The sequence below is a fragment of the Ornithorhynchus anatinus genome, chromosome X3, assembly GCF_004115215.2.
Source record: "Ornithorhynchus anatinus isolate Pmale09 chromosome X3, mOrnAna1.pri.v4, whole genome shotgun sequence".
In the NCBI taxonomy this organism is placed as follows: Eukaryota; Metazoa; Chordata; class Mammalia; order Monotremata; family Ornithorhynchidae; genus Ornithorhynchus; species Ornithorhynchus anatinus.
In genome coordinates this window covers 4,354,414-4,379,646 of record NC_041751.1, presented here as the reverse complement: position 1 = coordinate 4,379,646, position 25,233 = coordinate 4,354,414, and the positions used below count along the sequence as shown (strand labels likewise).

Below are 25,233 nucleotides of genomic sequence, written 5' to 3'. Positions count from 1 at the left end.
CACCTCCTCTAGGAGGCCTTCCCCAATTAACCCCCCGTTTCCTCTTCTCCCACTCCCTTCCGCGTCCCTCTCGCGATCGGATTTCCACCCTTTATTCACCCCTCCCTCAGCGCCACAGCACCTACGTCCATATCTGCGATGTATTTATTTATATCAATGTCTGCCTCCCCCTCTAGACCGTAAGGTCATTACGGGGAGGAAACACATCTCCTGACAGATTGTACTCTTAAGCGCTCAGAACAGTGCTCTGCTCACGGTATTGTATAAGTGTTCAATAAATATTATTAATCGATTGATAGAGAAATGAAGCAACCTGCCTGGTGTTACATTGCAGATAAGTGAATCTTTATATTCAGCCTTCCCCTCTAGACTGTAAAGGGGAAGGTGTCTACCAACTCTGTTGTTTTGTATTCTCCCAAGCGCCTGGTATAGTGCTCTGCACACAGTGAGCACTCAATAAGTACCATTAAATGATCGATTGAACTGGTAGAGCCAGGGTTAGAATCCAAGTCCTCTTTCTACTAGACTGTAAGCATATCCGTCTAGATGGCTTTCACCTATTTGGGTTTTTTTGCGGGGGGAAGGGGTTGTTTCATTTTGTTTCTGTGGTATTTGTTAAGCGCTCACTATGTGCTAGGACCTGCGTTAAGCACTGCGGTAGACACAGTCCCTGTCTCACATGGGACTCACAGTCTTAAACCCCATTTTACGCACGAGGGAACTGAGGCCCGGAGAAGTGAAGTGTCTTGCCCAAGGTCCCACGGCAGACAAGCGGCAGAGCCAGGATTAGAACCCAGGTCCTTCTGCCTCCCAGGATCTTGCTCTATCCACTAGTCCATGCCGCTGCTCGATTTGGTCTGTGTGCGGTCAATCACCCCTAAGCAGCAGAACCTCTGTTTCCTTTTTTATAACATGAAAACCACAAGCATCTGAGGAATACAGAGTCAGGAGAAAGAAATGCCTTCCAGATTGAGCCATGTCAGGTTTCTATTAATACATTGCAGGAGCCTGTTGGACTTCCTCGTAATCGCATTTCCTTGTTGATTCTTTCAGCGTGTGGGCCATTCTAACCCGGGCCCCCTCTCGTGTCAGATGTACTGACCTGTTTTTTCCTCTTCTGAAATTATAGTTTGCTTGTTTTTCTTGTTCCTCAATATGCTGCATTCTACTGCACTTGCCCTTATTAAATTCCATCCCGTTTCTAAAGGGCTCTTTATGAAAAATGTATCAAGATCACTTTTAATTTTATCCCTGCTTTCAAAATATTAGTAACTCTCTCCAATTTAGTGTCACCGATAAATCTGGTGAACTTACTCTCGATTCCTCTTGAATTCCAGCCTCCTTAAGTTTCCTCTGGCGTGTAGGCAGGCTTTCTGTTGACGGAACGATCAAATCGCAGCTCCTCTACCCTCTAAAAATTAGCAAGAGCTCACGTTCTCTCGAAGTCCTAATCGCACAAGCCCCCCGTACCTCAAATTCACGATATAACGCATCTTAGTTAATATGCATCCACCTGGTCTGTGGTATGATGGCTTATTCCAGAAAGTCCGCTGCATTTTTTTAATTCACTGCCGTAAATTCCTAACGGAATCCCTCTGGACTGTAAGCTCATCGTGGGCAGGGGGTGTCTACTATATTGTTGGGCTGTACTCTCCCAAGCTCTTTTGCTGTGCCCAGCACACAGTGAGCGTTCAATAAATACTACTGATCGATTGACGGGGAACATCGTAATGGGATGATGGCGAATTTGGGATCTAGTTTCTGCAAGGACTATTCACTCTAATCCTCTTTTTCCGTTGTACTCTTCTCACCGAACCCAAACTTCATCAGGGTACATAACGGTTCCCTAGAAACGGAAATGCAATTTGCTGTCTGAGAGTCCTTTAGATCATTCCTGATCTGGTTGGGTTCAAGGAAATCGAGAGGGCGGGGAGAGGAGACTAGCTTTTCATTCCCGCTGCTGCGTCTGGCTAAATCCCGCCTGGTACCATTTATAAAGCATCGCGACGTCTCGGAGAAAAGTACGTAGCCCATTATAAGTGCTCGGTAAGTGTTAAATCACCACATTGAGGAGACTGATAGTATAACTTTGAGAATCGGGGATCCTCGAGACCTGCTCTTGCCACAGAAGGGGGGGATTTAGGGGACCCCTCTATCGCAGCGGAGGGAGCACGGGCCTAGGAGACAGAAGAACCTGGGTTCTGATCCCGACTCCGTCCTCCGTCTGCAGTGTGAAGTCGCTTCACTTCTCCCGGCTCCGCCACTCGTCAGCTGGGTGGCTTCGGGCAGGTCACACCTTCTCTGTGCCCCGGTTACCTCTTTAAAGTGAGGATTAAGACTGTGAGCCCCACGTGGGACAACCTGATGACCTTGTAGCTCCCCCAGTGCTTAGGACAGTGCTTGGCACATAGTAAGCGCTTAACAAATACCATCATTATTATCATTACTAGTTCCAATTGGGGTATTTTACGACGTGTCAAGTGCTGTACTAAGATCTGGGACGGATACAAGATCATCAGGTCCCACGAGGGCGGTCGATCTAAGTAAGAGGGGGTAGGACTCGATCCCGGTTTTACGGTGGAGGAAACTGAAGCCCAGAGAAGTTAAGTGACTGGCCCAAGATCACACGGCAAGCAGTTGCCGGAGTCGGGATTAGAACCCAGGGCCTGTGACTCCCAGGCCCAGGCTCTTTCCTCTAGACTGTGCGGCCTTTCTACATCTTCTGTAAAATGGGGATTAAAACTGTGGGTCCCGTGTGGGAAAGGGACCGTGTCCAACCCGATTTGCTTCTATTCACCCTGATATCCAGGGTGGGTTCCTAGCACGCGCAGACTCGTCACTGTCTCATTATTACTGTCATTATGATTAGTTTTATCACGATGGTACGCGTTAAGCCCCGTCCTAAGCACTGTGGTACATACAAGCTAATCGGGTCGGACACGGTCCGTGTCCTCGTAGTCTAAGCAGGAGGGGGAACGGGAATCCCATTTTACAGATGAGGAAACGGAGGCACAGAGAAGTTCAGGGACTTTCTTGCCCAACGTCACACAGCAGGCAAATGGAGGACCAGGTATCAGAACTTTCTCTGCCCATAACGAGCTTACAGTCTAGAAGGGGAGACAGACATTCATATCCATAAATAATTTATAATATATAATTTAAAGTTACGGACATGCGAGTTTTGAAGTACTGCAGATTAAAAAAAAACAGCTGGGCCTGAATTTCACACAACGAGCAAATCGGGGCGGGCCAGAACCACATTGCAAATCACTCCCAACTCACATCTACCCCCAAAACATCGAATCCAAATGGTGCTTTTTCTGGACCTCTCCACAGTGCCTGTTCCTCTTCCCATCTGTAGCTCCGGACTTTTCGGGACTTCAATTCTGTCCCCGGAGAAGCGCGTTTCTAAAAAGTGTGGAAATGCCGGATCCTGGGTCGTGACCGAAGCTGTAGCCGTGTAAAAGGGAATGTAAGCTGAAGTAACGTGGCCTAGAGGAAAGCGCAAGGGCCTGGGAGGCAGAAGACCTGGGTTCTAACGCCGGCTCGGCCACCTGACCTCGGGCGAGTCGCTTGATTTCTCTGGGCCTCAGTTCCATCATCCGTAAAATGGGGTTTAAGACTGTGAGCTCTACGTGGGACAGGGACCGTGTCCGACCTGATGATCTCGTATCAACTCCGGGTACGGTGCCCGGCACGTAGTAAGCCCTTAACAAATGCTAGATGTGAGAAAAAAAAAAAAAAGGAGAGATGCATTTTAGTTTCCCCTCGAATCCTATAACCTCTACAAGCTGTTGCCTCGGTAGAGAGCTGCGGAGAAGGCATCTACGATGAAGAGGTTAGGCAGAAACAACAGCTGGCAATTCCTCGTATAAAAGGAGGAGGAGGCTTAGAAAATCCTTCGGCGCGCTACGCCGAGCGTAAGGAAAGGCAGGCAAGAAGGGCGGCGAATGCTGAAGGAGCCCAGGGTCACGCACACGTCCCACGGGGTGAGACTTCGGCGCATCTTTGAAAAGTATACGCGGATCAGCCTGCCTTTTAAAAACCCCGCTGAAAAGCCAAGACGGCTCCATTCTCATTTTGAAGAGACGGCCACGCGCTTCAGTCATCTCTCGGGAGCCTCTGTGGAACCTGCCAAGGAGCGACGTTATTGATTTCGCCCGAGTGTCTCAGAGCGGTGCCGAATGATTCAAGCCCCGGGCCGGAAGGCGCTTCTGTGGAGATTTACATGCGAGGACTTTAGAGAAGCTGCTTTAGCCCGAGAAGCGTCCGCAGCTTCAAAGATATTACCATCAGCCCCACCTTGAAACGGAAAGGTGCGAAAGTTGCCTCTTCAACTTACCCCGCAGACTTTTGGAGATGGACAGATCGACCAGTGGAGTTTATTGAGCGCCCACTGTGTGCCGAGCACTGTACGGAGCGCTTGGGAGAGTACAGTTCAGCAGAGTCGGTCGACACGTGTCCTGCCCAAGAGGAGCTTACAGTCTAGAGGGCGAGGCAGACGATACGTGGTTGAAAACACGTTACAGATTCTGTGTCCAAACCGTGCAACTGATATCCGACACAATAACCGGATCGCAATGAAGATTTGTGCTTTAGTACCTCTAATTCAGCAGAAAAATAATAGAGCGGGCTGTAATAAGCTGTTACCTTTATTTCACAGTCAGGTTAGAAGCATTTTCTTTACTCTAAAACATCTGTATCTCATCAAGGAACCTTCAACCTTAAGGCACTTTAGCTTTCACTCAATGAGGAAAAAATACCTCAAAGTCAGTAGACAGTTTAGCTGGGTGTCCCTACATTTTTTTAAAGCAACATAATTCACTAAAAGTGAATCATATTGCAATAGAACTTAAAGGATGGCACGATATAGTTTCTTGAAGGACTAATCCGTTCCCTTCCTTCACTGCTTTTTTCAAATGATATTTTTTAAGCTCTTACTCTGTGCCAGGCGCTGGACTAAGCACTGGGGTAGATACTAGTTAATCCGGCTGGATACGGTCCCTGTCCCACGTGGGGCTCACAGTCTAAATCCCCATTTTACAGATGAGGTACGTGAGGCCCAGAGAAGTGAAGTGACTTGCTCTGGGTCACAGCAGACAGGTGGAAGGGAACATGTCTCCAACTCTGTTGTATTGTGCTCTCCCGAGCGCTCAGTACGGTGCTCTGCACACAGTAAGTACTCAATAAATACAAATGACTGATTGACTGGAGCCAATTGAGCCAACCGTATGAGGGTGAGGCATCTAATGCTCAGATAAATGTCACCGACTCCCAGCGAGAAGCAACGTGGCCTAGTGGATAGAGCCCGGGCCTGGAAGTCAGAAGGTCCTGGGCTTCTCATCTTGGCTCCGCCACTTGTCTGCTGTGTGACCTCGGACAAGTCACGTCACTTCTCTGGGCCTCAGTCACCTCATCTTGCAAAATGGGGATTGAGACTGTGAGCCCCATATGGGACAGGGACTGTGTCCGACCCGATTTACTTGTATCCACCCCAGTACAGTGCCTGTCACATAGTAAGCACTTAACGAACACCGTCCAAAAAAAAAAAAAAAAGGAAACGCATGCCTTGTTAGAACGGTAATTCTGTAGGGACAGAAGAGGGGCATTTATTTAAGCATGATGGAGGTATCTCAGGGTCTGACAGAAAACAAAAGCCATTAAAGTGGAGCACTTGGAAATTTGGGTCTGACACATTCGGGCCGCCTGGGGGAATGGGGAGAGAACGGGCCTTGGAGTTAGAAGGTCAAGGGTTCTAATCCTGCCTCTGCCACTTGCCTGCTGTGTGGTGTTGGGAAAGTCCCTTCACTTCTCTGTGCCTCAGAGACATTAAGCGGCCCGCCCGCGGTCACCCGCCGGACAAGCGGCAGAGCCGGGTTTAGAACCCGGGTCCTCTGACTCCCGGGCCCGTGGCCTTTTCGCTAGGCCATTCTGGTTCCCAGTGAGTGTAGCCTCTCAATGCTGCCATTTCCGTATCTATTAAACGGGAGCGGACATCCCTACCCTACGGGGATGCTGTGGGGATAAAGGGAGATGAATGGCATCAAAGCGTTTTTGGAAAAATAAGAGTCCCATTCAAATTCAAGGTATTCCTACTTCAATTTGGAAGTCTTGTTTCTTCTTCTGCTCTTAATCACAGAGACCTGGAAAGGAGAGCTTGAAAATGTGAAGTTCATTTTCAAAAGTACTCAAAGAGTTCCATCGGCGCCAACAAGAATAACAGGTTGCCTAAAGTGGAACCGCTTGACACGCGGCCTCGCTAGGTAAATGGGTTTGGCAAGGAGCCCGCCTGTGTGTTTGAATCTCTTATGCTGGATTCCATAATAAAAAGTCTGTTTCCCAGACGCTGATTCCCGCTTCGATCAAGCAATTAAATTGTCAGACACAGCTGGTCTTATCACTGTCACGGGACTTCACCCGGTATAAGCCCCGCCTCTAACTTCCAGTCCAGTTCCACGAGCTCTGGGACACCCAACGGCCATTTGCGATTTGGGACGACCCTTTTTAGGGGGGGTGAATCTTCAAATCTCAGCAGCAGAACGAGGGAGAGCCTTCAAGCTGCATCGCTTCCTCACCGTTCAAGAGCCCTTGGTTTAATCCACCGATCCTTTAAAGTTTGTCAGCGGTTATTAAAAATACAAATGACATCCTCAGACGATCCCATTCGTAGCAAAACGGCACGGCGTGGGAAGCGTTCTTCCTATCTATTTTACGAGGGAGGGTCTTACGAAGAAGCCGGTTTCCCCCTTCTCTTCGGTATTCTCTTCTCCTGCAAACCCTAAACACCGGGACAGCTTCACTCGATTTATGCAAGATGGATAGGATTTGTCTTCCCGAGCCCACGACTGCTGTTTCTTACTTGATCACAGGGGTCATTGCAGTGAGAAGGATAGATTGTTTTCTTCAGAAACCATGAATGCTATTTTTCTCTGGACAACAGGGGTCTATCCGGTTCAGTAATCTATCTCTTCAGCTCTCTCAGCGTGCGCCAGAACTGGAGAGGGGGAATTTACGACAGACTTTCATCGGCGAGAAGCGCGAGACTGATCATTAAGGTTTATTTTAGTCCTCTTCTCTCCCGACTCCCCACTCCTCGAAGACCCCCGATGACTGCTCCTCTCCCTCTGCATCAAGCAAAAACTCCAGGCTCTCCGACGGCCCTCCCCGTTTTCCGTGGAGACTCCCTTCACGCACTCCGCCCCTAGATTAACTCCAAGGAAGATGGCCGAGCATCAGCCGAGGCATGAGGCAGAGAGGTGCTATCCCATCGCCACAGCCGTTTGAGCTGCACACCCGGCCCGGTTCACCCTTGGTCCCTGGCAAGACCTGAGAATTTCCAGTCAAGACTGAGGAGACTCAGAATGGAAGCTTTCGGGCCTATCTGCTCGCCGAAGCAGGTGCTCTCCCAGTTCCTCTTCCCTCTCGAATCTCTTTCCACTTCTACCTCCACACTCAAAATGAAAAATTGGGATCCAAAGGGTCCCCTGAGTGTCCATCTGTAGGAAAAGAATGGACCGGCTGCTTTTATCCGTAATCCCTGGACCCCTAGTGATGCTTATTCTGAGCATCTGACAAGACCTAGTGCGTCCGAGTAAGGCCGAAGAGATCTAAGGGAGCACTTTACGCCCGGCCGCCCCTCCCGACCTCCACCCTGATGGCCCCGGTCACATTCTGCAGCACAAATCGAAGAGAAAATTCCATTTGAAATTTCAAGCCAAACAGGTAAGATCTGGGGCAGTGCAGACCGCGTGGCTCAGTGGAAAGAGCCCGGGCTTGGGATTCAGAGGTCGTGCGTTCTCATCCCGGCTGCGCCGCCTGTCAGCTGTGTGACTGTGGGCGAGTCGCTTCACTTCTCTGGGCCTCAGTCACCTCATCTGGAAAACGGGGATGAAGACTGGGAGCCCCACGTGGGACAACCTGATTGCCGTGTAACTACCCCAGCGCTTAGAACGGTGCTTGGCGCACAGTAAGCCCTTAACAAATACCATCGGCATCGTTATTATTATCGACGCACGGCGGGTCGGAGTGCAGGGGACCATCGGGAAACTGTGCCTGAGTGGGGAGGGTGATCATCTGTCGGATACGAAGGGGGGGGGGGGAGGGAGAATAAGTGCCGAATCCCCATTGTGCAGATGAAATCCCCATTTTCCAGATGAGGAATTCCCACCGGCGCGGGACGTCAAATCTTCGTCATCAACCCTCCAAAGCCGCTCTCCCCGTTTCACGTGCAGAGCAAGAACTCCTAGCGCCCCAGAACCTACGAGGGGTTCTGAAGTCATCTCGACCACCAGACCCCCTCCCTAATAATGATAAAGGCCATCAAACAGACTTATTTTCCCTACCGTTTCCTGCTTTGGCCGTGAAGTGTCTCGTGCTTAACAGGGCTCACCTGCAAAGCCGGACATCGCGACCGTGTTTTTTTCATGCAGGGAGAGAATGGAACGGTTCGCACTGACCTTTGATCATCGTGCATCATCATCGATTTCCTGAGCCGACAGGACCGCTGGTGAGGGGCAGCGGGACGCGGTGTTATTTTCTTCTGGTCCCAGCAGATGGCAATGGAGAAATGCAATTTCTGGTACCTGAAGAATGTGAGACTCTGATGATGTGCAAAAAGGAAAAAATAAAAAAATAAAAAGAAGAAAAGCAGAACCAGGAGAAAAACGTATTCAATTTACCAGAGGAGACCTACACGAGAGAGACCGCATCGGGGAAACGCGACGGTCCGGGGGAGAGAGGAGAGAACGTACGTCCTAACCGTCCCTCATCTCCGTGCGGTAACTCGGCGAGAAGTTAACGGCTCACAGCAGAGCGAGGGGACCTCGAGGAGCCACGGAAAAGGTGCCCTCGTCGCAGACACGAGAGGATGGATTTCTCAGATCTCCAAGGGACCGAGGTAAGAAATCCTAACACTTCTCCGTCGGGTCACCGGCGTTGACAACCTCGCTCACCGTCAAGGGGAAATTTCCGGAGCGACGCGATGGGTGAAACCGGTTCATTTGGGCGGGCGGGTGAACGGCATTAATTGGACCCGAACAAACATCCCAGGGAGGAGCGATTAAAGCCGTAGCGTCGACCAAGTTGACCTACAGTTCGTCGTGCAGGTTGGCGGAGCTGATACTGATTTTCTTGGATTTGACTCCGGCCTGGCTAAGACCGGCCAAAGTGTAAGAGATTTCCAGCGTCGCCCAGCAGCCTATTTGCAGTGGGATGAGGTTTGGAGAGCGAAGCCGTGCCTTGGTAACGGGATAAGTACGGGGTTAAATGTGACCTGCAGATTTAAGAAAGCCGCCCCTCCTTTCAGATACGGGGCAGATGAAGTTTCAGCAGAGCGTCAGAGAGGGACCGGGAAATGAAAAAAACTAAAACAGAAAAATAGCCAAGTGAAGATAGCAAAAGCTAAGGGAAGAAAGTTGGGGAGAAAAGCAAGACCTTCCATAACAGATGAAACAGACGCGTGTCTGAAAGCCTAAAAGCATAAGGAAATTTTCTTTTTTGGCCACTGAGGCGGGAGAGAGTGCGGTTGGGAATAGTTTGGATCCACGGGCTTCCGTTTCGGAGCTTAGAGCCGTTAGCAACCACCTGTGTCCGAGATGACCACAGAAGGAATCTTTAGGATGGATAAGCTCGATGGACTGGTTGAAAAGGTGAGAAATAAGAACTTCTATATTTCAAATTCATAACGGAGAAAATGAGGGCACGTAGAGGTCGGATAGCACGTCCCTGTGATAAAAAAACTACCCTAACGGTTCAGTGAAAGGGCAGGAAAGAACCTGAAAATATGCTGTAGATTTCAAGGGTGGGAGAAGTGGAACGTTTTGACTCCGACTGTTTTGGCTAATGTGCTGGGAAAAATTCAGAAAGTAATTTCTAGGAAGGGGAAATGGAAAATGAACCGTATTTTAAAGCGGAAGGACTGCAAAATGGCATACTAATTAGAAATTCTCTATTTAATGGCAAATGTGTATGATTTCAGCTGGTTCTTTGGAAACGTGACATAATTACGCGTTAAGATGTTTCAGGAGCAGATCCGTGGTTTATAAACGACATGGGTTGGAATACTAAAATGCAAATCACCGAAACAGTGTTTAAAAGATAAATCGTCTCGTAAAGCTCTAGGTAAAGGGTAAAACGATGACCGACTTTTCGGGAGTTTTAAGAAGAATTTCATAGTAAAATGCTGGAGGGAGCACGCACGCATCTTAGATTTCGTAGCCGAGCCTTTACCATTATGATTATTTTTTGGCGGGATCCGTCGAAAAGTTCCGGGACAAGAAATGCAGTTTCTCACAATTATGCCCAACCGTCACGGAGCCTGTTCCGTAACGCCATGAGTCAGCGAGCGTCGACGAGAAACGTGGGACTTGGGACACGTTGGGCTGAGTCTTCTTTTCTTCTTCATTTATTTTGTCCGTCTTTACGGTCCCATAAAAGGAGAGCACAGACTGCATTTGCACGGTCTCCTTGTATTAAGAATCGATAGTTGGACTAGATCTTTCAGGATGGATGATCCGGCAGCGGCCAGCTTTAACTTTCCGATCCACGGAAGGACTTTGGGGGATGAGAGGGAGGTCAGGAAGGACAGTGGTGACAGGAGAGAGAAGGAGAGAGAGAGGCTGAGAATCTGCTTTGAGCCAAGGGACTCAAGGCTAGAACGGTTCATGCTTTCTTGCCAATCTCTGTCCTGTTTGCTTTTTCAGATTCCATTCTCTCTCCCTCTCTTTCTTTCCCCCTCCCTTCTCTCCTCTCTCTTTTTCTCTTTCATCCCCCCTCCCTTCTTTGCCTTCTCTTTTTCTCTTTCTTTCCCCCTCGCTTCTTTCCCCTTCTTTCCTCTCTCTTTTTCTCTTTCTTTCCCCCTCCCTTCTTTCCCCTTTCTTTTTCTTTCATTCCCCCTCCCTTCTTTTCTCTCTTTCTCTTTCTTCCCCCTCCCTTCTTTCCTCTCTCTTTTTCTCTTTCTTTCCCCCTCCCTTCTTTTCCCTCTCTTTTTCTTTCATTTCCCCTCCCTTCTTTCTTCTCTTTCTCTTTCTTTCCCCCTCCCTTCTTTCCTCTCCCTTTTTCTCTTTCTTTCCCCCTCCCTTCTTTTCCTTCACCTTTTCTCTTTCTTCCCCCCTTTCTTTCTTCTCTCTTTTTCTCTTTCTTTCCCCCTCCCTCCCTCCTTTCCTCTCTCCTTTTCTCCTTCTCTCCCCGCTTTCCCTCCCCCGTTCCCCTCTCTCTCCTCATTCTCTCTCTTTCCCTCTCTCAGTTTCTCTCTTTCTCAGACCATCTTTTTTACTTCCTATCTTTGGTTTCCCTATCCCATCCTCTATCTTTCTTTTTCTTCTCTGACTCCCTGTGTCCGTTTTTCTCTAACTCTCTGGTAGAGGAGCTGGTTATAGTAATGATAATAGCAGTAGTACCTTCCAAGTGCTTAGTACCGCAGCGTGGCTCGGTGGGAAGAGCACGGGCTTTGGAGTCAGAGGCCATGGGTTCGAATCCCAGCTCGGCCACTTGTCGGCTGTGTGACTGTGGGCGAGTCACTTCACTTCTCTGCGCCTCAGTGACCTCATCTGTAAAATGGGGATGAAGACTGTGAGCCCCACGTGGGACAACCCGATTCCCCTGTGTCTACCCCGGCGCTTAGAACGGTGCTCTGCACAGAGTAAGCGCTTAACAAATACCAACATTATTATCACAGTGCTCTGCACACAGCAGGCGCTGAATAAATACTATCGATTGAATGATCGAATCGTAAAACCCGCTGAATGCACTGTAATTAGTTTTTTAAAGTACCAGACAAGTGACAAATCCCCTCGTTCACCACTTTCTAGTCCAATGGAGGAAGCAGATTAGAGAAGCTGCGTGGCTCAGTGGAAGGAGCCCGGGCTGGGGAGTCAGAGGTCGTTAGTTCGAATCCAGACTCTGCCACTTGTTCATTCATTCGATAGTATTTATTGAGCACTTACTGTGTGTGGAGCACTGTACTAAGCGCTTGGAATGTACAAATCGGTAACAGATAGAGACGGTCCCTGCCCTCTGAAGGGCTCACGGTCTAATCGGGGGAGAGCTTGTCAGCTGTGTGACTGTGGGCAAGTCACTTCACTTCTCTGTGCCTCAGTTCCCTCATCTGTAAAAGGGGGATGAAGACCGGGAGCCTCACGAGGGACCACCCGATGACCCCGTATCTCCCCCAGCGCTTAGAACGGTGCTCTGCACATAGTAAGCGCTTAACAAATGCCAACGTTATTATTATTATATGAAAAATATTTACAAGCAGGCTGAGCAAAACAGTTGCATTAAACACACGCACAGAAGCACTGAGGATGGGTAGTAACATTTGATACCCAAGTCCTCTGATATACGGGGCTGAAAGTTGACCGTCACCATAGCCCCCTCGGATCAGGGGAGGAATCGCTTTTCTTTTCTGCTGTTAGTCGGGCATTCATTCCATTCATCCGATCGGATCGACTGAGCGCTTACTGTGCGCAGACTACCTAGTCCGGTTCAGCAACCGAGAGAGGCAGTCCCTGCCCACAGCGGGCCCGCGGTCTAGAAGCGGCGTGGCTCAGTGGAAAGAGCCCGGGCTCGGGAGTCACAGTTCATGGGTTCGAATCCCGGCTCTGCCACTTGTCAGCTGGGTGACTGTGGGCGGGTCACTTCACTTCTCTGGGCCTCAGTCACCTCATCTGTAAACAGTGCCCTGCACCTAGTAAGCGCTTAACACATACCAACAGTATTATTAGAAAGTGGGAGACTGGCATCGAAACAAGTAAAAACAGGCGTCGATAGCATCAGTACAAATCTATATATGTAATTTATATAAATAAATAGAATATGTCCCAGATATACACAAGGGCTGTGGGGGCGGGGGGGGGGGGTAGAGCAAAGGGAGGGAGTCGGGGAGCAGAAGAAAAGGGGGGCTTAGTCTAGGAAGGCCTCCTGGAGGAGGTGAGCCTTGTGTAGGCTTTGGAGGGGGGAAGCACAGTAGGACACGTAGCGAACACCGAAGTGCTCAATAAACCGGAAGACGGTCAGGGACAATTGAAGGGGCGTGAAAAATAGTCCGGCCTAGCGGAAAGAGTACGGCCCTGCAAATCAGAAGACCCGGATTCTAATCCTGAGTCCACCTCCTGCCTGCCGCGAGACACCGGGCAAATCACTTCACGTCTCTGTGCCTCAGTTCCCTCATCTGCAAATGGGGATTCGGTACCCGATCTCCCTCCTCCTCAGGCTGCGAGCCCAGTGTGGGACCCGATTGTCGCCGACCTACCCGGCGCTTAGTGGAAAGAGCCCGGGCTTCGGAGTCGGGGTCATGGGTTCGACTCCCGGCTCTGCCGCTCGTCAGCTGTGCGACTGTGGGCGAGTCACTTCACTTCTCTGTGCCTCAGTTACCTCATCTGGAAAATGGGGATTAACTCTGAACCTCACGTGGGACAACCTGATGACCCTGTATCTACCCCAGCGCTTAGAACGGTGCTCTGCACATAGTAAGCGCTTACCAAACGCCAACATTATTATTATTACAGTGCTTAGCGCGTAGTTATTATTATTATTATCATTTCCACCATTTTGGATGGCCGGCATCTCTTCCGGGTGTGAATGAATGCGGTTTCGCGTTTAAAGAGAAAGGATGATCGCTTTGAGCGGTGAGTTCGTTTCGCCGACGACCCCGAAAAGAGGGAATGTTAAACCTTGACTGGGGGAAGGTTATATCGTGGTCTCCCCAGCGCTTAGTACTGTGCTTTGCACACAGTAAGAGCTCGATCAATACAATCGAATGAATGGACCAGTGCAGAAACGAGGCTAAACCGGCGCCGTGACGCACCTGAAGAATGATTTTGGTCGCCCTGGAAAGTTCCTGATTCTCTGGTCTCAGATTCTGGAAGATGAGAATAATAATATTGACTGACCTCCCGGAGATGCCGTGTTTGGACTCACTAATCAATGGCGGTAAAGCACTCGGAAAACACAGAGTCCCATCGAAATGAAGGGCGATGATGATTCATTCCTCTATGTGGAAAAGCTCCGAGTAGCTACACAATCAAATTTTACAGGTGCGGACAAATGGGTCGGCCTCTTCGAAGAACGACAAAAACAAATAATCGTCATTCACCGAGTAAGGCAATTGCGATTAATTTTCGCCACCGTTCAGCCACATGAATGGGAATGTCAAGTTCACCTTGGAATTCTAGGCCGGGTAATAATAATAGTAATAATAATAATAATAATAATAATGGCATTTGTTGAGCGCTTACTATGTGCAAAGCACTGTTCTAAGTGCTGGGGGGATCCAAGGAACTCAGTATGTCCCACAGTCTCAATCCCCATTTTACAGATGAGGTCGCTGAGGCACCGAGAAATGAAGTGACTCGCCCAAAGTCACACAGCTGTTAAGTGGCGGAGCCGGGATTAGAACCCACCGCCTCTGACTCCCAAGCCCGGGCTCTAGCCACTGAGCCACGCGTAACAGGGGCTTCAGGGTGAAAATCGGAACTACGCCCCAAGCAGCGTGTTCAGAAGCCAGAAGTGTTGCTATTCAGTGGGGCAAATACTAATGATATTGATAATAACTGTGGCATCTGTTAAGTGCTTATTATGTGTCAGGGATGGGGATAGATACCGCCAATCACCAACCCCACCGGAGAAACAGCGGGGCTCACTGGAAAGAGGCCGGGCTTGGGAGTCAGAGGCGGTGGGTTCTCGTCCCGGCTCCGCCGCTTACCAGCTGGGTGACTTTGGGCCAGTCGCTTCACTTCCAGGTGCCTCAGTGACCTCATCTGCAAAATGGGGATGAAGACCGTGAGCCCCAAGTGGGACAACCTCATTACCTTGTAACTACCCCAGCGCTTAGACCAGTGATTGGCAAACAGTAAGAGCTTAACACTTACAGTGAGAAGCAGCGTGGTTCAGTGGCAAGAGCCCGGGTTCGGGAGTCAGAGGTCGTGGGTTCTAATCCTGCCTCCGCCACTTATCAGCTACGTGACCGTGGGCAAGTCGCTTCACTTCTCGGTGCCTCAGTTCCCTCATCTGGCAAATGGGGATGAAGACTGTGAGCCTCCCGTGGGACCACCTGATCACCCCGGATCTCCCCCAGCGCTTAGAACGGCGCTCCGCACATAGTGAGCGCTTAACAAATACCAACATTATTATTATCGTTAGCAAGTGCCATCATCATCATTATCATCAATCAGGCACAGTCCCTGCCCCACATCTCGAGGAGGAGGAAGAAGAGACACTGAATCCCCAGTTTGTAGACTGAGGAAATCGAGGTTACGAAAGGGGATTAGAATCCAGGTCCTTCAACCCCTTCAGGTTTACGGTCTTGACCTCCTGTTATCAATAAAGCGTGAAAAGAAACCACAGGTAGCGGCAGGGTAGAAGGATATGCCAATAACCCTCTCGGGGTGGCACCTGGAGAGTCTCCAGTCCTCTAGCAGTCGCGGCGACGGGAGGGAGAGCCGAGCGGGGGCCCGCCCAGTCCATTCCTAGCTTGGCCAGTGGCTGGCGAGTGGAAGGCCGTCGGCTACGAGTCAAAATTCCCCTGCGCCGGACGTCAGCGACGCGGGAGAGAGTCGAGGGCAGAGATTCAAGGTGACTGTGAGAGAGGAGGGAACGGTTAAACCACCTCCGCATTTTTACCAAGAAAACCCTATGGATCCGCCGCCAGAGCGACGGCGGATGGAGAGTGGGGCGATCTGGGAGAGAGGCGTCCGTGGAGCCGCCGGGGGTCGGAGACGACTCGACGGCCTGAGCTCACCTCCTCCAAGGGGCCTTCCCGGACTGAGCTCCCCTTTTCCCTCCGCTCCCTCTACCCCCCCCCCTTCACCTCTCCTCAGCTAAACCCTCTTCCCCCCGCCCCCCGCTCCTCCCCCTCTCCCGTCCCCTCCCCTCGGCCCCGTACTCGTCCGCTCGACTGTATATATCTTCGTCACCCTATTTATTTTGTTTAATGAGATGTACATCACCCTGATTCTATTTGCTATTGTTTTAATGACACGTTCTTCCCCTCGATTCTATTCATCGCCATCGTTCTCGTCCGTCCGTCTCCCCCGATGACACCGTGAGCCCGTCAGAGGGCAGGGACCGTCTCTATCCGTTACCGATTTGTCCATTCCAAGCGCTTAGTACGGTGCTCTGCACGTAGTAAGCGCTCAATAAATACTATTGAATGAATGAAAGATAAGTGCTGGGGGGTGGGGAGAGAATCAAAGGGTTTAGGGGATTCACATCTAATCGCAAAGGGTCGCTTGGATCCGTTCAACGGGAGGTAGGCCCCCAGATTGCATAACGCTACCGTGTTATCTTCCTTTCCCAGACCTTCCTAGGTCATGGCTGGCAGTTTACCTGAGGCTGGGGCATAAAGCATCTACTCACACTGGGGGGTGAACCCCAGCCCTGTCGATGGACCGATCGATCGATCGTACTTATCCAACGCTTACTACGTGCAGGGCTCCGTACCGAGCCCCCGGGGCACCGGGAGAGTACGACGGAATTAGCGGACGCGCTTCCCCCCCTTACCGAGCTTCGAGGGGAAGCTCGCTGCGGGCGGGGAACGTGTCTGCCAACTCTGTTGTACTTTTACCCAAGCGTCTGGTACAGTGCTCTGCGCATAGTAAGTGCTCAATAAATACCATCGGGTGAATCGTAATAAATGCATGAATAATAGATGAATAAATAAGTCGTCGGTAAGCCGACGACTTCCATCCTCGGGGCCTCAGCGGAACGTAAGCTCGAATTTCCGGTGTGCATTTTCATCACCTTATCTTCCTCACTGGGGAGAGAGGGCAGGATGAAGTGCTCATTTTTATTTTCCCGTGATTGGTTTTGGAATTCATGACATAAACCTGGTCTGCTACTTTGGGTTCCTTGCTGCCTAGAGATCACCCCCGTCAAAGAGATGATTATTTTAATGCTCTTTTTTCTTTTCCCGGGCATTATTTTTAATGCCTTTGAAAACGAGACTCCAGAATAAAATATGTCCGCTTACAATAAAGAACAATGCCACCGAAGTAGAATCTTCTCGGATTTATTCTTCTCGTTTTGTGAAAGTCTGTGAGCACGCTGAGGCTATTTGATACGGGACTGTCGGCATGCAGAAGTTGTGTCTCAGAGGCCATCATCTAGGCGGCAGAAATCCCTGCCGGGTGAAGGAGGTGGGTGGGTCTGGATATGTACGAGATAGGAGATGAAACTGATCCGTAATAGTTTTCAGTAGCATTTGTTAAGCGCTTACTAGGTGTCGGGCGCTGTGCCGAGCGCTGGGGTAGATACCGAAGCGGCTGGTGGCTAGAGCCCGGGCTTGGGAGTCTAAAGGACCTGGGTTCTGATCCCAGCTCCGCCGCTCGTCTGCTGGGTGAACCCGGGCAAGTCGCTTCACTTCTCTGGGCATCAGTCGCCTCATCTGTAAAAAAATGGGGATTGAGATGGTGAGGCTCGAGAGGGACATGGGCTGCGTCCAACTTGATCATCTTGCACCTACCCCGGGGCTTAGTACGGGGCCTGGCACATAGTAAGTGCTTAACAAATACCACTGGAAAAAAAAAAAATCAAGTTGGACGCGGTCCCCGTCCCACGTGGGGCCCTCCGGTCTTAATCCCCATTTTACAGATGAGGTAACCGAGGCCCGCTGGCACATATGCCGGGCACTTAAATACCACCGAAAAAAACAATCAAGTTGGACACGGTCCCTGTCCCACGTGGGGCCCACCGGTCTTAATCCCCGTTTTACAGGTGAGGTAACTGAGGCCTGGCCCATAGTAGATCCTTAATATATACCGTGAAAAAGGAAAGCAGCTCTCAGTCACGGCTATCGGAGACAGTCAGGAGGCAGGTGGGAGGATACGAACCCACGGTCACTGATTCCGCCGCCGCAGACTCGACCTCACGTCCTCCCCCCGCCCCGACGGAGCCTGACAAGAATCGCCAGCTTCGCCGTCCCGGAAACAACTGCCGAAGACGACTTCGCCGAGAAGAGCGTGTGGATCCGCGGTGGTCGCGTCAAGGAATTGGGGTTCAGCTCCCGGCAGGCCCTGCCGCCGACGGGCTGGCGCATCGTACGGCAACGGATCCGTCGGCGTGGCAAATGACAGATGAAGAGAGGGAAGCTCTCCCCCAGCTGGCCTCCGACGAGGATTTCTAAAGGATGAGGTCCTTAAACACACGGCAAGGCCAAGAAAAGAGAGCCGGCGTTGGATTTCTCCGGCCTGGAGAAATATTCCCCGCATTAGGCTCCTGTGGGGACTCTCCCGGGAAAATCCTGACACGAGAAGTCACTTTAGCTCCATGAAGTTCTCTCTCGCTCTCCGTTTCGCTCCCTTTTTTCTCTTTCTTCCCTCCCTCGGTTTCCTCATCTGCCACGGGGGGATTCAATACCCCTTTTCCCTCCCCTTTAGACTGTGAGCCCCATAGGGGACAGGGACGGTGTCCAGTTATCCAGTAGCTACCCCAGCGCGTGGCATATAGTAATCAACCCTACTTATTGAGGACTTACCGCGTGCAGAGCAGTGTACTGAACGCTTGGAAGAATGCAATATAGCGGAGTTGGTAGACGCGTTCCCCGTCCACAACGGGTTTACGGTCCAAGCACGTAATATACGAATACGATATAAATATGAGCAGCAGCATGGCGTAGTGGATAAGAGCACAGGCCTGGGGGTCGGAAGGCCACGGGTTCTAATCCTGACTCCTCCACTCGTGCGCTGCGTGGCCTTGGGCAAGTCACTCCACTTCTCCGTGCCTGTTGCCTCATCTGTAAAATGAGGATGAAGACTGTGAGCCCTGTGCGGGACAGGGACTGCGTCCAACCCCATTTGCTTGTGTCCACCCCAGCGCTTAGTACAGTGCCCGGCACTTAGTAATACAAATACCACAGCTGTTATCACTGTAATGTCCTTCCTCTTACCTGTGTCCACTCAGATGAACAGGCAATCAATGAATGACGATCTTGGAGCGCTCATTTGTCTCTCCCATTAGATTGAAAACTCTCTAATGCATGAGAGAAGCAGCGCGGCTCAGTGGAAAGAGCCCGGGCTTGGGAGTCAGGGGTCATGAGTTCGAATCCCGCCTCTGCCACTTGCCAGCTGTGCGACTGTGGGCAGGTCACTTCACTTCTCTGGGCCTCAGTTCCCTCATCTGTAAAATGGGGATGAAAACTGTGAGCCCCACGTGGGGCAACCTGATCACCTTGTACCCCCCAGGGCTTAGAACAGTGCTTCGCCCATAGTAAGCGCTTAACAAATACCACCATTTATTTATTTATTTATTTTATTTCCAAGTACCAGGTTCAACAATCTGCCTTCGATCATCCCCCCTCCCAGCCCCACGGCACGTAATGTATTTCTATTCATGTCCCTCTCCCCCCTCTAGACTGTAAACTCATAACGGGCAGGGAACGTAACTGTTTATTATTATAAATTGTACTCTCCCAAGCGCTTAGTACAGCGCCCTGCGCCGGTAAGCGCTCCGTAAATACGATCGACCTGACCGGAAGCTGCTCCGTAAATGCAGTTGTCGTCGATGGTGATGGGTAGGCGCAGTGGGGATAGGGAATAAGAGAGCGTTCTTCCGTAGGCCCCGACAGCAGCTGTGTTCGGTGAGTGGTGATTCAGTTTCAGCCCGGACTTGTCTACTCGTGTTAATAAGGTCTTCGAACGGGAATTGCTCTCGTCGGGTAAGTTCGTCTCTATCTCCTCTCTGTTTAACCCAGGCCGCGGGCGGCCTACCCAATTCGGCCTCGCGGTATTCCTCGCAGAGACACGCCGAGGGGTCTCGGAACAGAGAATGATTTCCGAGGGGCTTTTGGAAGGTGACTCTGCCCTCATCTGAGTCTCCGCAGGGATTAAGCAGAAAGGACTCCGCGCGCGGAACGTAGCACATTATTTTTTCGGCAGAACGGAACGACCGCTTTATTTGTTCCGGCGCCTCACTCCGCCGAGGGCTTAAGGGCACAGGTCCGACGAAGGCTGGGTTCTTCCAAACGCCTGATTAACTACATCCGTTTTCCCGCCTGGCAAGATCGACACTTCTCCTCGGAGGAAACCGAACAACGAACCCGGTGCGGGTCGCGGGGAATGTTGAATGTGCAGAGAGGGAGTTGAGAAGACGTTCATTCCTCACGACCCCCGACTTGTCCGCCGTTCGATTTCAGCAGTTAAAACGCCGTTCCCCAAAGGCGAAGGAGAAACGGCGTGGCTTAGCGGAAGGAGCCCGGGCCTGGGAGCCGGAGGACCTGGGTTCTAATCCCGGCACGTCGCTTGCCCGCCGTGTGATCTCGGGCAAATCGCTTGACTTCAGTGCCTTCGTCTATTAAACGGGGATTAAGACCGTGAGCCCTATGTGGGACGTGGACCGTGTCCGACCCGATCACCTCGTATCCGCCCTCGCACTCAGTACGGCGCTTGGCACGTAACGAGCGCTTCGGAAATACTTCTTAAAAATGCGGTTCCTTTTCCAGAAGCAGCCGTCGTAGCAAACGATCCACCGAAAAATCTCAAACGCGGTCCACTGAGGTCGGCTCTACGCCCCGGGAAGGTCTCCTTTCCGGTGCGATCCATTCTGGGTAGATGAGAAGAACTCCTTGTTGCTTCCTCTTCGGCGACTGGGATGAGACGCCCCTGTGACCCATCCAGTTTTCCCCACGGTCCAGCGATGCTAAAATCCACACGGTCGAAAGGGTCGGAAGAGAACTTAGGCAGCCTAAACGAAAGGGAATCTCACGAGGACATCGGGAGGCCTTCAGAGGGGGGAAAGACGGGGTGATTAACGGGGCGGAGACGCTTATTGGACAAGAAATGCAATAAGATGGCTTTTTAGGGTAAGAAGACAGCCGGAGATGAATGCAGCAGTCAATATTTAAGCGGCGTCGGCCTCTCCGTAATGAATTGATGTTCTCTCAAGCTTAATTCAATCCTTTCTGAATTAGACATCTCGGTTTTAAAACCCGTCTCTCGAAGGCTCTCGGAAAGGAGCCGTCATCACCGAGCGTCGCTGCTATTTGCGGTGAATGCCAGAGGAACAAGAAGAGGAGAAAACATATAATGAAATTTGGATTCCCGTGATCCTCTTCACTTGCTGTCCTTCCCCACGCCCGGGTAGCTGTAGCTCTACAGGAACCGACCCGGCGGGAAGCTTCGCACGTTTCCCCGGAGCCACCGCCGATCTTCCCGCGGAGGTCAGTCAACGAAGGGCTCTGGTAGTTGTGCTTTCATCTACCTTACCTTTCCCCGGACGGGACCGTTTACACCCCCAAAATCTCACCCTCCTCTCTCCCGGTAGCCACGTCTCTCTACCTTTCGGTTGCCCCGCGGCCGGTGTCGAACCCGAACGGCGGGTTGCAAAACGTCCACGGACCAGCTGTGTCATGTCTTACGGGTTTATGTCTAGCTCGAGCTAGGTAATAATAACTGGAGGTTATTTCTTAAGGGCTTAATAGGTATCGGGCGTCGTTGGGAGAGCTAGGGTGGATACGATCGGATACGGTTCTGTTCCGGGGAGGATGGGTTCTTAATCCCCGTTTTGCGGATGAAGGAACTGAGGCACAGAGAAGCAAAGTGACTGGCCCAAGGTCACACAGCAGGCAAGCGGCAGAGCTGGGATAAGAACCCAGATCCTCTGACTCCCGGGCACGTGCTCCTCCCACTAGGCCATGCTGCTTCTCCTAAAAGGACTGGTTTTACCAAAAATTGCTGGGTTTTGTGGCGTTTTACCAATCCTGAAAGCTCTGGTAACCAGAGAGGCAGTCTGAGCTGATTCCGATTACTGGAGAGTTGTCAATGATCGGGGATGTGTTCGAGTTCTTCCCGGGTTAGGGAGAGTGCCAGAAAGTCAAGTGGCACGTGTCCTCCCCGCAACGGTCGTCCAGTAACGCCACTTACCGAGCACCTGCTGTATGCCGAGCACTGACCCCTTCGAAGAGTACGGTAGATTAATCAGTCTCACCGAGCGCTTAACCTGGGCAGAGCACTCAGTACTAAGAACTAAGGTCACACGGCATCGCCTAATAGATGCAGCCCGGGCCTGGGAGCCAGGAGAACTGGGTTCTAATCCCGGCTTCTCCGCTTACCTGCCGTGTGACCCTGGCCAGGTCACTTCACTTCTCTGTGCCTCAGTTCCCTCATCTGTAAAATGGGGATTGTGTGAGCCCCACGTGGGACAGGGACTGTGTCCAACCTGATATCTTGTATCTACCCCAATGCTTAGTACAGTACCTGGTACTTAGTAAGTGCTTAAAAAATACCACAGGAAAAAAATGTAGGGAGAAGGAAATTGTGAAGTCTTTGAGGGCAGGTATCATGTCCTAACTCTAGCCTGTAAGCTTGTCGTGGGCAGGGAACGTGGCTGCTCATCATTATGTGGTACTCTCCCAAGCGCTTAGTACAGTGCTCTGCACAATGTGAGGGCTTAATAGATGCGATTGAATGCGTGAATGAATAATGCCGAGGTCAACTCTGCCAAGTGTTCGCTCAATGAGCTCGGCCCCCCCACCTCTGAACTCTGCCGTAATAATAATAATAATAGTTATAATAATAATTACGGTACTTGTTAAGGGCTTACTATGTGCCAAGCACTGGGGGAGATACAAGTTAATCAGCTTGGACACAGTCCCTGTCCCACATGGGGCTCACACTCTTAATCCCCATTTTACAGATGAAGTAACTGAGGCCCGGAGAAGTGAAGCCATTTGCCCAAGGTCACAGAGCAGCCGGGGCCGGGACGGGAACCCAGGTCCTTCCGAGTCCCAGGTCCGTGCTTGATCCGCTAAGCCGCGCCACTTCTCCAAGGCCTGGCTCCCTTCCAACCCTGAAAAAAATTGGGCCTCCACAACTTTCCCGGTCTTTCTGCCCGTCCGCACACCTCCCTACATCCTCCTCCCCGCCGCCCCGATCCCCCCCCAGACCGAGCTTACTTCACGAGAACCGTTCCCCGCCCCCCCGAGCCTGGAGGATTCCGCCTCCCAGATCCGTCCACCACCTTTTCTCCTCTTCCCATTTAATTTAGGCTTCGATGACAGTCTGACGAATTGCGCCGATGACGGGGAGAAAGGGCAAGTGGTTACAGCGTTCTTTATGCTCCATCGCAACTTATTTATTTTTGCGATGTAAACTTTTCCAGCCAAGTGAAAAAGCGGCTTGGCAGCGGCCCATAAATATTACGGTTCCACCGGCTCGCGATGGCATCGAGTCCTCCGCTGTGCCGGTTTCGAATCCGCCAAGGGGAATGGGATACACCGACTTCTGGGGAGTTGACCGATGGAGCGCGTTGACTGACGTCCCCCTGGCAGGTGGAGATAGGAGGCCTCCCGTCAGGGAGGAGACGAGGTATAATACACGCTAAGGGCAGTGATCCATTTGCCGTTTTGCCAGAGCGCTTCGTTTGAACAGCAGTGCTCTACCTTCGGGACCGTTGACCGCTTCTCATCGGAAAATAGGTCGGCACGATCGTCATCGCACCAGAAGGTACTAGAAAATCCGAACCACGCGGGGAATGATGCGGTATGGCGGCTCAGGTGGTTATTCACTCATTCGTTCGTTCGGTCCTATTTATGGAGCGCTTACTTTGTGCAGAGCACATTCCCCGCCCGTGACGGACTTACCGTCCCGCAGGGGATGATGATCGGCGTCAGTTGATCCGCAGCGTCATCTGATCCGGGCGGGGACGCATTCGATTCGGCGCTCACGAGACGATGTTGAGAGAACCGCGGTTCATGGAAGGAATTCTTCTTCGGCCTTAGTCGAGGGGGATCTGAGGTGAAACAGGGCAGTCAGTCAATCGTGTTTATTGGGTGCTTACTGCGTGCAGAGCACTGTGCTAAATGCTGGGGAGAGCGCAATACAACCATCAGCAGATGCATTCCCTGCCCACAGTGAGCTCACCGTCCAGAGGGAGGGAAGACGCAAGGAACGATGAGCAGAAGCCTTAGCACGCTAGAATTCCACAGAACCCAGGAGAAGTCTCTCTGAGGAGAGACTGTCAGCTCACTGTGGGCAGGGAAAGCGTAGCTACGATTGGATTAGCTCGTAGTATTTGTTAAAGCGCTTATTATATGCCACGTCATCAGCCTGCCGCGGTAGATACAAAATAATCACTTTAGCTGCGGTCCCCCTGTCTAAGGGGGAGAACGGGGATCTGATCCCCATTTTGCAGATGAGAAAACAGACAGAAACATTAAGTGACCCGCCTAAGGTCTCACAGCGGGCAAGTGGAGGAGCCGTGATTAGAACCCGACTCCCCCTAACCCCCGGGCCCGTGTTTTTTTCCACCGGACCAGCTGACAGAGGAAATATAGTGTTCTTTCCTCTAAGTCTGACAGAGGAAATCATTTCAAAGAAAGCTAGAAAATCAAAAGGGAGCTTTCCTACTGCATAAAATACTGAGAAGCAGCCTGGTCTAGTGGATAGAGTCCGGGTCTGAGACTTGTGTCCTTGGGCAAGTCACTTCACTTCTCTGGGCCTCATCTGGAAAATGGGGATTAAAACTGTAAGCTCAGGGTGGGACACGGGCTGGGTCCAACCCGATTAGGCCGTATCTTCTACCCCAGTGCTCACCCCTCTCACGGTCACACCTGGAGAGTTTCCAGTCCTCTACCAGTCTCGCCTACGGGAGGGAGGGCCAAGCAGAGGCCTGTCGATTCCATTCCTAACTTGGGCAGTGGTTAGCGAGCGGCAGGCCGTCGGCTACAAGTCAAAACTCACCTGTGCCCAGCAGCAGCGGCACGGGAGATAATCGAGGGCGGAGACTCGGGTTTACTGCGCGGAAGGAAGCGGTAGTAAACCATTTCCGGATTTCTACCAAGAAAACTCTACGGATACACTGCCAGAACGATCGCGGATGGAGAGCGGGGCGCTCTGGGAGAGAGGCGTCCGTGGTGTCGCCGTGGGTCGGAAACGACTCGATGGCATAAGACAAGACCCCGGTGCTTAATATAGTCCCTGGCACATAATAAAAACGTAAGCACACAGTGAAAGCTTAAGAAATACCATCAAAAACAAGATGGAACTGGGCAAAAAAAGCACTCAGAAGAGACCAAACCGCTTCCGATCCCAGCCGGAGCCGGGGATGGTAAAAACGGTAGGATTGTTAGGTTTACTGTAATGGTTTGGGCTTCTTGCCGGATGGAACATACCAGGAGCTCCCCCCGAGTGGGAGGAAAACCCCCTCCAGCCACCTCTCCAAAAAGGGCTCGGTTTGTTTATCCGCCCACAGAGGCTCGCAAGGGGAGAGAGTCCTCCTTCGCTGAGGACTCTCACTTTCCACAGGCCG

The 25,233-nt window shown here is 51.3% G+C and overlaps 1 long non-coding RNA gene across 1 annotated transcript in view; it reads left to right on the top strand.

Annotated features, from left to right (window-relative positions):
- Window positions 1-8,462: 8,462 nt before the first annotated feature.
- LOC114807633 overlaps window positions 8,463-25,233 on the top strand; it is a 38,759-nt gene continuing 21,988 nt past the window's right edge. The window contains exon 1 of the long non-coding RNA XR_003755685.1: window positions 8,463-8,896. This is a non-coding gene — a long non-coding RNA (uncharacterized LOC114807633). The remainder of the gene's footprint in view (window positions 8,897-25,233) is intronic.